Below are 13,685 nucleotides of genomic sequence, written 5' to 3' on the forward strand. Positions count from 1 at the left end.
ATGAGCCCGTTTGCCAGCACGCCATCTATCTTGTAACCTCTTTTCTAGCACGGCTACTAGATTTGATTTAGGAGTCTGGATAGAAGCTTGACCTTCCTCACATCCTATCTCATTATTGTGTACCTTATGTTCCAGAGTCTGAATCTTTCTTTCGAGATCTTGGATTTCCGCCTTCCTCTGCCTGTTTTTATATTCCTGAGCCGATGTAATTTTCCCTCTTAAAAAGGCTTTATAAATGTCCCAAACTATACATAGGGCGACGCTTCCCAGATTGTTATTGAAAAATTAATTCAGTCAGTCAGTGAGAGGAGAGCCATCCGGATCATTGGGAGAGAGCCCGGTAGGTTCAGGCACCTGCTGCATGGTATGCAGAGAAAATGGGGAAGTGGAGAGAGAAGGGGGGCTGTGCATCCTCAGCAGACATCCAGGTGGATAAATGTACCTGCTGCATGATATGCAGCGATTGATGGTGGGATATCACTGCCCTACCCAACAACAACAGTACTTGAGCTGTCAAGGCTCCTTGACAATATTCAAGGCTGAGAATAGGTAAAAGCCTGGATGTAAGGATTAACTTTCTTTTTAGAAGTGTATAGGGTGTGAGCTGGGATTTCTGGGAGGTCAGTGACAGTGATGTGCACTATGCAGTTGCAAAGCTGTATATGACGGTTTTTAAAGTGGAGTTTTAGTAGTGGCACTTGTTGGTATAGCACTGTTCATACATAAGACCATTTCACGCCCCCCCCCCGACCCCCCTGTGCCAGAACACCTACATGTGGCGCAGGGCTTTACAACGGGACGCATCTTCCAGATGCGTCACATTGTAATTACCCCACAGCCTGGCGCTGGCTTTGCGCAGCCGCTGCGTCACAAAAGTGATGCATCGGCCGCGTAAAAGAGGCGCAAGGGGCTTGTAAATCTGCCCCAAAGAATCTTGTCCGCAACATAGTAGCAGTTTAACCCCTTCGCTGCGGGGGTTAATCCCCCGCTGTGCTGGGGGGCACACACAGCACCCGCATGCTCATGACGAGCTGAGCTCGTCATGAGGCACGGCGCTCCCGTGCTCATGACGAGCTCAGCTCGTCACAGGTGCATTACCTCCCGTGGAATGCTCAGCACAGCGGGGGAATTCTCCCCGCACCTGAGCGTTCCACGGCTCATGACGAGCTGAGCTCGTCATGAGCACCTGAGCGCCGTGGCTCATGACGAGCTCGTCATGAGCCTCGCAGAGGTTAGAAGAGGAGTGTTTTAATTATTTGTCTACCAAGTTTAAAACTTAAAGTCCTATTTTTGTTTGGAAAGTCGTGTAAAAAAGACAAAGTGCCTTGTAAAAATTGTGGGGAATAAAAGAATTCAAGTTGGAAGGAGATAATATCACGCACTCCTTCTGAAAGAATAAACCCATGTAATAATAAAAATAATACAAAATGTTCGCAATCTCATGGCTTTATATGTTAACGTTGCGCAGCAAGAAGGACATTTTAAATGTGCAGAAAATTATGTTTCAAAAACATTTCCACATCACGCTGTTCGGCCTCCCCTGTCCAATTAGCCAGTCTTTGCCTCCTATCCGTGCAAACTTTAAAGGCTAAGAGGATATATTTATTGCATGCTGCTTACTTTTAAAATCAAAGAATATAAGAGGCTGTCCAACCACCGATTGGGATAAGTGATCGTAGTTGGCCAGATGGCTCTAGTAAACTCAAGAGTACTTGGGGCTTAATCTGTTTAAGAAACCCTGCATACATCGGAACACCTGATTTCCCACTAGCACCTCTGACGCCTGCCACCTCTGGGAGCTGTGGAGTCAGCTCCCAGAGGTGAGCCAATCAGATGCAACTGTTTCAATAAGGAAAGCGGCTAAGCTCAGCAAGAGGAATTCAAGGCCTTGCACACCATATTTATCAGTTACATATTACATCACACAACATTCCCCACAAAAACTGAAATAACTTAGATCGCATCCCACTGAAAAGCTATGCCTCGAACATGGCTCCTCAATAGACAGCAGCTCCCCGCTCCGTTAACTGTAGCATCCAAATACACACATAACCATTAAATATCCAAAATGTTAACATTCACAGCATGTCCTGCTTGTACTCACCTTTACGCATATACCTGAAGTAATCAGGTAGACTCGCAAAGCCTACGCTCATCCGGGAGCACCAGAAGTGAAGTCATTGCTCTGCTGCAAGAACGAATGCAGCGAGTGTGCAATGGCCATAAAAAGGGCACGATGGATCGGCCTCTGTCTCTTTATTTTCCAACCTTACCTTCTGAAAGCAGGAAAACTTCAGGGATTCCACATATCTCAGGTATGGCATGCTGCAGCGGAGGTCCAGCTTAAACACTCGAGATAGACCGAGGCGCATATCGACGCGGTACCAGCACATACGTCCCATGCAGTCAACCGCACCCCCGAGATACTGGAGAGCCCACTAGCCAGTGTTAATTACCCGGATTCTGAGCACGGGGCCTCACCTAAAAACAGAGCAGGCAGTCCTAGAGCCTGGCTCCTGGGCTTAGTGGGCTGGGTCCTGCCAGTAATGTTTAGGTGCCCTTCTACCCAGTGCCACAAGGACTAGATTTTCTTTTAAATATAGCGCAGGGTGGGAGCCCATTAAATCGAGCCACAGTTAAAATATGAAAGGAAAACATTTTTAAAATCACGGGAGGTGCAGGCTCGAACCTGCATTCATAACTTGAGAGTCGATTGCTCCAACATTAGGCCACAGCGTTTCCCACCAAAAACAAGTGAAATATTTAGTATTGTATACAAAGTGAGGGTTGTTCCTTATTTATCTGAAACAAATTACACCCAATGACAAAGCCAATAGTCCTGACTTGTTGTAGGTGTAATGTTACTTGTGTTTTATTGCACATGAATAGACAGAAGCAGCTGATTTCGAGTGGGGCAGCTCTGTGCAAATGAAAGATCTTTGGCTTCAGTGAAGGCCCGTTTGTTTTGTGTTTTGTAATGAGGGGGAGCCTGCAGGCCAGGGTCAACCCCAATTCTGAGCCCCGGGCCTCGCAATAAAAACAGCGCAGGCAGTCCTAGACTCCCGGCCCCTGGGCTTAGTGGGCTGGGTCCAGCCAGTAATGTTTAGGTGCCCTTCTAACCAGTGCCTTTCAGGACTAGATTTTCTTTTAAATATAGCGCAGGGTGGGAGCCTATTAAATCGAGCCACAGTTAAAATATGAAAGGGAAACATTTTTAAAATCACGGGTGATGCAGGCTCGAACCTGCGTTCATAACTTGAGAGTTGATTGCGCTAACATTAGGTCACAGCGTTTCCCACCAAAAACAAGTAAAATATTTAGTATTGTATACAACAAAGTGAGGGTTGTTGCTTATTTATCTGAAGCACATTACACCCATTGACAAAGCCAATAGTCCTGGCTTGTTGTAGGTGTAATGTTACGTGTGTTTTTATTGCACATGAATGGACTCGTGGGGGCAGCACACTTTGCTGAGCACAGATTTTAGGCTTAAGCATTAGTTACTTTATACATGGACCTGTTCATTTTTTTGTTTTTGTGACACCTTCAACCTCACGGTATGCCCCAGTGCGCACGGATGCGGTGCCAGATGCATGTATATCTGAATGCATACTGCATAATAGCTTAGTGTATTTGTATAGTGACAGGGGCTGCAAGGCCTGTGTTACACCCACCCGAGTCGGGGTGCCTTCATCACTGCTGCTGCATGAATGTTGATGTGTAGTTTTACTTCAATTGAAGGGGATGTGCTTCGTATGACCAGGTTCATAGCAGGTTTTTATGTCCCACTAATTTTCTAATTAGCCAGCTGGTTCTGAGCAAACGGGAGGCTGTTGTGTAACTAAGGTAGAATGATGTTCTCAGCGGTCAAATTATGTCAATTGTCACTTCTAGTAATCCAGGTGTTTAGATTGGGGAGGGTGGGTATTTACAATAAAATGTCTGAATTTCCCCCATTGGTAACTCCACGCTCTGACAGTTTTTTTAAACACTTTCTGTCCTCTTCCTGGTTTCCACTTTGCCTCCAAACTTCTCTCTTTGCACCTGATGCCTTGAAATACCTGGGTAGGGTGGCTTAGTGGAATAAGGCATCATAGACAAAGGTTCAGATTATGGTGGGTCTACTCAACCATACGCCCTTATGAGGTCAACAAAATGAGTAACATTGAGTTGAGCAATGATAAACATGTTGTTCAGCTGCCAGATACTTCTGGGTGAACGTGCACTTTACAGATGCATGTTATGTTGAACTTAAATGTGGTCAGCATATAATGCTTTGTGCATGAGACCACTAGGAACAATTTATTTAAGTATTTCTATGGTATTTACCACACTGTCTACAGTCTCCAAATCTCTCTTTGCTCCTGTTGCCTTGAGGTGCATGTGATTTGCAAATGGTGCAGATATATGTGAGCGCCCTTGCCCCAACTACCCCACTTTAGCTTTTTTCCCACGGAAACAGTATCAGAAGTCTTCCCACAGTCCTATGGGGTTTACAGTGGTCACTTTCTACTGTTAGAAGCATGTGATAGAACGGATGAGATGGGCATGGTTAATGGTGTGAACAGCTGTATTACGCTACCAAGCAACGCCAATTTAATTGCTTTCTGCATGATGGCAATGAGTCAAATTATTGCAGTTCCATATGGAGCTGCCTACCATTATATCATATGAATGTAATCCCTTTAGCATGTAATGGCTAGGGCGGTCAACCTCGAATCTGGGGAACTGGGTTTGAGTTTCGGCAATGACGCTGAACATTCTGTGATTCTGGCCAAATCACTTAATCTCCCCATGCCTAACAAAATAAAAAACTACAAAAAAAAATGAATGTGTCCTCATGTAATGCAACTGGTACTATGTTAAGTGCTCTGATACCTAATTTGGGTCAAGTTCACGCTAAATAAAACTCTGCAAAATATATTTTTTTTTTTAACTGGATAATTATGCAATTTCCTCAATGGCCTTCAGTGAAGGCTTAACACTTCTTTGTATTCCAAAATCTACGCATATTAGTTATAAATTGCACCAGGTCAGTGTACTTTTTGTGATGCTTTTCTCCAATTAAATAATCTGTGAATCAGTTAGATATGCTTTGTATTATACCTCTGAAACTTAAACCAGTCACAAACTAATTTCTGGTTTTTATATCTAGCAGGACATAATCATGGTTTCATTCAACGTCCTATTTTTCGCTTGCGATCGCCTTGTGTGTGTGTTAGAAAATATGGAGACTTTCTGCTTTTGGACAATTCCGGAGAAGGTCTTTGTAAATGGCTGGTTGAAAATATAGATGAAACTGATCGCCCAATCAAGAGAAAGATTTTAAAGCTATGATTCTTTTCCAATCATCTGGTAAGCACAGTAAGTAAACTTTTATATTAAGATTGCAACTGCAGGATAATTGTACTAATTACCAACATGATTCAGTAAAATCCTACATTTGGGAATATGTTAATCCAATAATGGTCAGTAAAAATTAACATACATGTCCTCACATATGCCTTGCATTGCTCTCCAATGACAAATGTACCACTTATGAAAAGGGCTGAAACTTTAAGCTTGTGGCACTACTATAAGGCAGCCATTTGTGGATAAACTATTTTATTTAGGCAACTTTTTTCAGGAGGTTCAAGTTCAGGCTTACAATGTGTACTGTCTAATAAGGAAAACTTACTTTGTTATGAATAGATTATACATTTGTCCTTTAATATCAATACCGGATTATTTATATATTCTGGCTATCGCTTGAAGATATATTGCAAGTGATCAATGTGTTATCTTCGTTTTGAAGTTTATATATAAATATGTTTTTTTTCTCGTTTTTTTAGTGAAGAAACAGTGTCTTACGATTCAAAATATTTTGAAGACTTAATTGCAAGCTATTCTGGCACAACGGAGGGTCTAAAACAGGTGTTGCTTCAAAGGGCACAGGAGGAAAAGCAGTTGATGATAGACTGTGGCAATCGGGAAAGCGCTGGAAGACTTAAGAGGGTGTTACGTGAACTAAAAGAGGAAGAAATTGCAGAGAAAAGATGCAAGGACAAAAAATCCAAGCAGAGTGGGCAGGATTACATAAGAGTTGCTAACCATACTCATGCCGAAAGCACAGCTTCTCAGCCTGGAGATGCGAGTTCGCGGATGAGTTTGCAGAAACTTGAAAACCTGGCGCTTTTAGCACGGATGGCTAGTGTCCTTCATACAAAATCTACAAGTAAATATGACAGAGTAAAACATGAAAAAGAACTTGTCTTGGAGTCCCCACTTAAATCCAAATATCAAGGACAAAAACCTGCCTCCCTTTCACCACCACACCAGTTAATTCCTACATAAGAGCTGGCTGTTTCGACCAATGGAGTAACACCTACTAGACCCTGCAAACAAGATCCCAAAATGATGGTACACTTTGCACCACATAGTTTGACACCACAAGGTTTTGTGGCTCACTGCTCACAGCCCGGCCTATAATGACTTTCCATCTACAGTAATGCCTTTGGATGTGAACCGTACCCCTTGCCATGATGACCCGTTTGCAAGCAACGAAAGCTGTGGCCATAGTGTAAGCAGAGCTAAATGAGTGCTGCCATTATACACATTTTGCATATTGTGAGGCCTGTATGCCAACCTTTTTTCCTTGGCCAACGTAACATGCCTTTTGTTCCCAAAACCACAAAAGTTCTACCGGGTATCTCTGCAAAAAGCCTTCATACTTATTAAAACATTGAATTAATATTGTGCATTCATTTCCTCAACAATAGGGCACATATACCTACCTATTAAAATGTGAGTAAAGAAATGGAAAAATGTTTGATATGATCAGTATAAATAATGGACTAATGGTTGATTTTCTTTTTTTTTCCCCTCAGGACAATGAAGAAGTATTTCATTTGATGACGGAGGAAAGTCCATCATTCAACACAGGGGTATTTTTTTTTTTTAAAGGTACATAGGAAATAGCATTTCCACTTGTATGACCTAATTATGATTTGCTTTCTCTCTAAGGAAATGGTATATAACTCCTTGTCCTTAATTAATCAAAACGAAAGCTTTTCTGTTGGTCCTGGTTCCTGTCTGGATGAGGAGTGTGTACGGTTACAAGCAGAAAACGAACACTTAAAAAGTGAGTGCTTGAAATTCTACTTTTCCACGTAAACTGCAACAAATTCCCATTAATAACCCTTTTTTTCCCATCCAAACACCTGCATTGCCAAAAAGTATGCTTGTTAAGTGCATATTGCATTTATTATCTGCTGCCTTTAACTGTATTTATTTGATTATAGCACAGTTGCAAGGCACTTGCAATAGTGAGTTGGCTATACAGTATTTGCAAGCTGCGCTGTCTGCTTTGACCAATTCAAGGAATTTAACAGATACAACAGCATCAAAAATATGCAGTCGACCATTCACTGTACAAAATATACTTCTTTTCTTTGCCACTCTTTTAACACAGTTAAAGTTTATATAGGACAAACCTTGTAGATTTCCTGCATGAGGACTTTGATATCTTTCTGCATGCAATGTTTTTAAATATGGGTGCTTTATGCTCCTGGAGCTAACCTAGCAAATATTACATTGTTAGCCATGTACAGATGCCAAATCAAAATAAAAAAACTACTCTCTTCTATACATATTTTTTAGTATGTAACCTAACATAATGGCAAATAGTTCATAGTTGTGTTATTTTGAAGACTGATATGCAGCAGTTGGTAAAGGACTCAAACGATCCTTCACGGTTCAGAGATGTATTCGTTCCAAAGAGAAAATTGCATAGACTCTTGGAGGAAGCCAAGGGAGCTCGGGACAGTGCAGGTTTTCTTCTCAATGGTATCAGCAAAATACTTTTTTCTCACATTCAGTCGAGCTGGGATTGTGAAAATTCACTATACATTGTGTGAAGTTATGTTTGCATATGTGGTTTTGTGTCATAATTGAACGATGACTCCATCATTACTGAACAGCTATCTGCAAAAGAACAATAAGAGCAATGGGGGTGGCTTGTAATTTCTTATGAGCTTGTGCTGAGCTTGTGCTACAAATTGAGTTGGGATTTCATTTGCAAATCTGTAGTTCCAGGTGTGAGGTGCTCAAACTGGATGAATGGGTGATAGCAAACTGCACTTATGAAATATACTGTGCTCGCAGCTTTTATTTAGACCTGATCAACTCCCTAATAATTTGATCAGTTGGTCCTGGTCCTAACACATGGTTGTAAGCTCCTATTTTGATTTCTGGTCACTATGCTAGTTTCTTAGACTGTTTTCCAAATATGAATATTGCAAGTACAGTTCAGACTCACCGTGTTTGCCTCCAGGATGGTTTTGTAAAGAAATCTGGCACTGATTACTTTCTGTTTGCAGAGGAAGCATGAAAGCGTCTAGTGAACATGACTATGGCACGTTTGTTTCAATGCATCTACATTTGTACAGCCTTTCTTCCAAGTACCCCAGCATTTCAAAAGGGTGAAAGAGGCAGAGAAGACAGACTGCTACTTGGTGCTAGAACTGTTATTACGGACAAGGGGCTCATAGTTCATAAAGGAACTTTTTCTTTTTTCACCTTCTGCCCCCATCTTCATCAATGCTTTGCTCTCACCTGTGCCTCTTTGTCCAAGTGGTCTTAATGTTTCACTTAGGAACCCTGTAACCCTAACCATATCTCATCCGGCACACTGTATGAAATAATGGAATTGGAACTTTTTATAGGCAGCCCAGCCCTATTAACAAGCATTTGCAATGCAATAGGTCTCGCATTAGGAAAGTTTGAGCTAATGGTATTGTAAATGACAAATATTTTATTTATGTGTTGGTTTTGAAAATAGCAAAATTAATAGCTGTCATTTACAATGCCAATAGTTTTAACTTTCGTAAACGTGACACCTATAGCATTTGTAATGCAATATGTGTTGTATTTACATGACTTAGATGTATTAATATTACAAATAACAATGGCTTTTATTTTTTTTAATAATTAATACTTAAATAAAAGTTATTGTAATTTATAATGGCAATAGCTTAAACTTTTGGGAAGATAATGTTCATTGGATTTTATTGTGATGAAAATCCAAGAACATCAGTGAAATATTAACATCTTTTTGTGACATTTGTAATAAAGCTTGAAACATTGAGAGAACATATTAGAACCAGTGGTTGTTGAATGGTTGCACAGAGTGATGCTGTGGCCTTCAGTGGTGCTGAGTGATGCTGTGGCCTTCAGTGGTGCTGAGTGATGCTGGGGCCTTCAGTGGTGCTGAGTGATGCTGTGGCCTTCGGTGGTGCTGTGGCGTTGAGTGGTGCTGAGTGAAGCTGTGGCGTTGAGTGATGCTCTGACGTTGAGTGATGCTGTGACGTTGAGTGGTGCTGTGACGTTGAGTGGTGTTGTGGCGTTGAGTGGTGCTGTGGCATTGAGTGGTGCTGTGGCATTGAGTGGTGCTGTGGCATTGAGGGGTGCTGTGGCATTGAGGGGTGCTGTTACATTGAGTGGTGCTGTGGCATTGAGTGGTGCTGTGGCGTTGAGTGGGGCTGTGGCGATGAGTGGGGCTGTGGCGATGAGGGGTGCTGTGGCATTGAGGGGTGCTGTGGCATTGAGTGGTGCTGTTACATTGAGGGGTGCTGTGGTGTTGAGTGGTGCTGTGGCGTTGAGTGGTGCTGTGGCGTTGAGTGGTGCTGAGTGATGCTGTGGCATTGAGTGATGCTGTGGCATTGAGTGATGCTGTGGCACTGAGTGGTGCTGTGGCACTGAGTGGTGCTGTGGCACTGAGTGGTGCTGTGGCATTGAGGGGGTGCTGTGGCATTGAGGGGTGCTGTGGCATTGAGGGGTGCTGTGGCGATGAGGGGTGCTGTGGCATTCAGTGGTGCTGAGTGATTCTGTGGCGCTGAGTGATGCTGTGGCGTTGAGTGGTGCTGAGTGGTGCTGTGGTGTTGAGTGGTGCTGTGGCGTTGAGTGGTGCTGTGGCATTGAGTGGTGCTGTGGCGTTGAGTGATGCTGTGGCGCCGAGTGGTGCTATGGCGCTGAGTGGTGCTGTGGCATTGAGTGGTGCTGTGGCATTGAGTGGTGCTGTGGCATTGAGTGGTGCTGTGGCATTGAGTAATGCTGTGGCATTGAGTGGTGCTGTGGCATTGAGTGGTGCTGTGGCGTTGAGTGGTGCTGTGGCATTGAGTGGTGCTGTGGCATTGAGGGGTGCTGTGGCATTGAGTGGTGCTGTGGCATTGAGTGGTGCTGTGACGTTGAGGGGTGCTGTGACGTTGAGGGGTGCTGTGGCGATGAGGGGTGCTGTGGCATTGAGGGGTGCTGTGGCATTGAGGGGTGCTGTGGCATTGAGGGGTGCTGTGGCGTTGAGTGGTGCTGAGTGATGCTGTGGCATTGAGTGATGCTGTGGCATTGAGTGATGCTGTGGCGCTGAGTGGTGCTGTGGCACTGAGTGGTGCTGTGGCACTGAGTGGTGCTGTGGCACTGAGTGGTGCTGTGGCATTGAGGGGTGCTGTGGCATTGAGGGGTGCTGTGGAATTGAGGGGTGCTGTGGCGTTGAGGGGTGCTGTGGCATTGAGGGGTGCTGTGGCATTCAGTGGTGCTGAGTGATTCTGTGGCGCTGAGTGATGCTGTGGCGCTGAGTGATGCTGTGGCGTTGAGTGGTGTTGAGTGGTGCTGTGGTGTTGAGTGGTGCTGTGGTGTTGAGTGGTGCTGTCGCGTTGAGTGGTGCTGTGGCGCCGAGTGGTGCTGTGGTGCCGAGTGGTGCTTTGGCGCTGAGTGGTGCTGTGGCATTGAGTGGTGCTGTGGCATTGAGTGGTGCTGTGGCATTGAGTGGTGCTGTGGCATTGAGTGGAGCTGTGGCATTGAGTAATGCTGTGGCGTTGAGTGGTGCTGTGGCGTTGAGTGGTGCTGTGGCGTTGAGTGGTGCTGTGGCATTGAGTGGTGCTGTGGCTTTGAGGGGTGCTGTGGCTTTGAGGGGTGCTGTGCCTTTGAGGGGTGCTGTGGCATTGAGGGGTGCTGTGGCATTGAGGGGTGCTGATTGATGCTGTGGCATTGAGTGGTGCTGTGGCGTTGAGTGGTGCTGTGGTGTTGAGTGGTGCTGTGGTGTTGAGTGGTGCTGTGGCGTTGAGTGGTGCTGTGGCGTTGAGTGGTGCTGAGTGATGCTGTGGCGTTGAGTGATGCTGTGGCAGTGAGTGGTGCTGTGGCGTTGAGTGGTGCTGTGGCATTGAGTGGTGCTGAGTGATGCTGTGGCATTGAGTGATGCTGTGGCATTGAGTGATGCTGTGGCGCTGAGTGGTGCTGTGGCACTGAGTGGTGCTGTGGCACTGAGGGGTGCTGTGGCATTGAGGGGTGCTGTGGCATTGAGGGGTGCTGTGGCATTGAGGGGTGCTGTGGCATTGAGGGGTTCTGTGGCATTCAGTGGTGCTGAGTGATGCTGTGGCATTGAGTGGCGCTGTGGCGCTGAGTGGTGCTGTGGCGCTGAGTGGTGCTGAGTGGTGCTGTGGCGTTGAGTAATGCTGTGGCATTGAGTAATGCTGTGGCGTTGAGTAATGCTGTGGCGTTGAGTAATGCTGTGGCATTGAGTAATGCTGTGGCATTGAGTAATGCTTTGGCGTTGAGTAATGCTTTGGCGTTGAGTAATGCTGTGGCGTTGAGTGATGCTGTGGCGTTGAGTGATGCTGTGGCATTGAGTGATGCTGTGGCATTGAGGGGTGCTGTGGCGTTGAGGGGTGCTGTGGCATTGAGGGGTGCTGTGGCATTCAGTGGTGCTGAGTGATGCTGTGGCGTTGAGTGGTGCTGTGGCGCTGAGTGGTGCTGTGGTGCTGAGTGGTGCTGTGGCGTTGAGTAATGCTGTGGCGTTGAGTAATGCTGTGGCGTTGAGTAATGCTGTGGCGTTGAGTAATGCTGTGGCATTGAGTAATGCTGTGTCATTGAGTAATGCTGTGGCGTTGAGTAATGCTTTGGCGTTGAGTAATGCTGTGGCGTTGAGTAATGCTGTGGTATTGAGTGGTGCTGTGGCATTGAGTGGTGCTGTGGCATTGAGTGGTGCTGTGGCGTTGAGTGGTGCTGTGGCGTTGAGTGGTGCTGTTGCGTTGAGTGGTGCTGTGGCATTGAGGGGTGCTGTGGCATTGAGGGGTGCTGTGGCATTGAGGGGTGCTGTGGCATTCAGTGGTGCTGAGTGATTCTGTGGCGCTGATTGATGCTGTGGCGTTGAGTGGTGCTGTGGCGTTGAGTGGTGCTGTGGCGTTGAGTGGTGCTGTGGTGTTGAGTGGTGCTGTGGTGTTGAGTGGTGCTGTGGTGTTCAGTGGTGCTGTGGTGTTCAGTGGTGCTGTGGCGTTGAGTGGTGCTGAGTGATGCTGTGGCGTTGAGTGATGCTGTGGCGTTGAGTGATGCTGTGGCGTTGAGTGATGCTGTGGCATTGAGTGATGCTGTGGCATTGAGTGATGCTGTGGCATTGAGGGATGCTGTGGCATTGAGGGGTACTGTGGCATTGAGGGATGCTGTGGCATTCAGTGGTGCTGAGTGATTCAGTGGCGTTGAGTGGTGCTGTGGCGTTGAGTGGTGCTGTGGCGTTGAGTGGTGCTGTGGCATTGAGTGGTGCTGTGGCGTTGAGTGGTGCTGTGGCGTTGAGTGGTGCTGTGGCATTGAGTAATGCTGTAGCATTGAGTAATGCTGTGACGTAAAATAAAAATGTCACCAGAATACTACGAGGACGTCTGCCAGGCACTGAGTGTTGGAGAACATATTCATTAGGTTTTAATAAAATTAACTCTGAGCCCACGGTATCGGACGATGCATGACCAATAAAACCAAACATTATGTAGGTTTACACCCTCTGCTTGCTGTACTGCTTCTGTGAACCCCGAACACACATACAAAATAGCTATGCAGAGTGCTGCTCGGATAACAGTAACTTCATTGATTGGCAAACTTTATTTTTAGTCAGTGACAACCAAAGTGGCAGCCCACGGGAGGGTCACAAAAGAGAATGCAACAAGATGCGCCAACTGTGAATCCTGACTCACCCCTTTCACTAAATGCCTGTTGATGTTATGTAGGTTGTGTTTTAAGAGCATAACATGGATCGCAACGCTGACAGCTGTGGCTGACTTTGAATCCAGAGTATTTACTTTAATGTGTCATAGGAAAAGTATTGACAAAGTCCGTTTTTTTTTATTATTATCAAATGTTGCCGAAGACTGAAGAAAGGGGACCGATTACATGATTTTCCGGTGCAGCGGGCATCAGAAGTAAGGGGGCATCACATCTAACGCGTTCAATCGACTGTGCCTTTACACCAGCTAGGCCAGAGCTAGCAGAAGCGGACTGAAGCCCTGGTGGTTGGGCAGAGGATACATTTGCTGCATAAACAGCAGCTGTCGCACCAGCCAGCCCACTCCCAGCAGGAGCCTGTTCAACAACGGTGAAAAAACAAGTCGGATGGGGATGGGGGGCAGGGGAATGAGCGAGTGGGAGGGAACGAGCATATGGGGTGTGAGTGAGGCCAAGCGCGCGCTGGCGAAGCGTCGCGCTTCAAGTGCCTGGTGGTGTGCGAGGCTTACTTTCAAGTCGGAATATGTTCGAGCTATATAACAGCTCGACCTAAAAAGACACACACCAAGCCCAAGTAAAATCATTAACAGTCTCCACAAATAGGCTAATGATTCCCCGAACGTGGCAGGGAGTGGATGAGCCTACAGAACGACAACGAGACACTA

At 45.6% G+C, this 13,685-nt stretch overlaps 1 pseudogene; it reads left to right on the plus strand.

The window, feature by feature from the left end:
- The first annotated feature begins 5,167 nt into the window (after positions 1–5,167).
- LOC144752693 (uncharacterized) lies at positions 5,168–7,895 on the plus strand (annotated as a pseudogene).
- Positions 7,896–13,685: the final 5,790 nt, after the last annotated feature.

Source organism: Lissotriton helveticus, chromosome 5_1 (genome assembly GCF_964261635.1).
Source record: "Lissotriton helveticus chromosome 5_1, aLisHel1.1, whole genome shotgun sequence".
NCBI lineage: Eukaryota > Metazoa > Chordata > Amphibia > Caudata > Salamandridae > Lissotriton > Lissotriton helveticus.